The sequence below is a fragment of the Solanum tuberosum genome, unplaced genomic scaffold (assembly GCF_000226075.1).
Source record: "Solanum tuberosum cultivar DM 1-3 516 R44 unplaced genomic scaffold, SolTub_3.0 scf00110, whole genome shotgun sequence".
Classification (NCBI taxonomy): domain Eukaryota; kingdom Viridiplantae; phylum Streptophyta; class Magnoliopsida; order Solanales; family Solanaceae; genus Solanum; species Solanum tuberosum.
The window spans coordinates 1535311-1535904 of NW_006239037.1; positions in this window are offsets into that span (position 1 = coordinate 1535311).

Genomic DNA, 594 nt, shown 5'->3' on the forward strand with positions numbered 1-594 from the left:
TAGATATATGATAGAATTTAGTAGTATGACAACAGAAGTAATAGATCTACATGATTTAGACCTCGAAAAAAAGTATCAGAGCTACTATTCCAGATAAGTGTATCAGAGCTACTATATCTGAAATTCTTAAGTTTCTTTTCATTCATATCTCTGATACCATTTTTTGATGTAAGTGCAGATGGAGCTATGTATAATCTTCGGTGTAAATTACACTTAACTGTCCAATGCTATATGGAACTACTATTCCAGAGATTAATTAATGATTTATGTTAACTCAAGAGAGCTAAGCAAGTCAGATATAGATGAAGTCCAGAAATGAATTTTAGCATTATTAAAGCCAGAAGAATATAATGACTTTGAAAACATTTACCCATTAACCCATACCTAGAATAGAAAATAGAAGTTTTGTTCTTTGAAGACTTTTAAAACTCTTTTTAATGGACTCCTTGAAGGAAAGATAATCAAGGATCAAGGGTCACCATACCTTTGCTATGATCTCCCACGAAATTTGATGAAGAAAGCCTTGAATCCAAAGCTCTAGCTCCCACTTCTTCTTCTTCTTAATGGAGGATTGTAGAGAGGGAAATGTTTTAG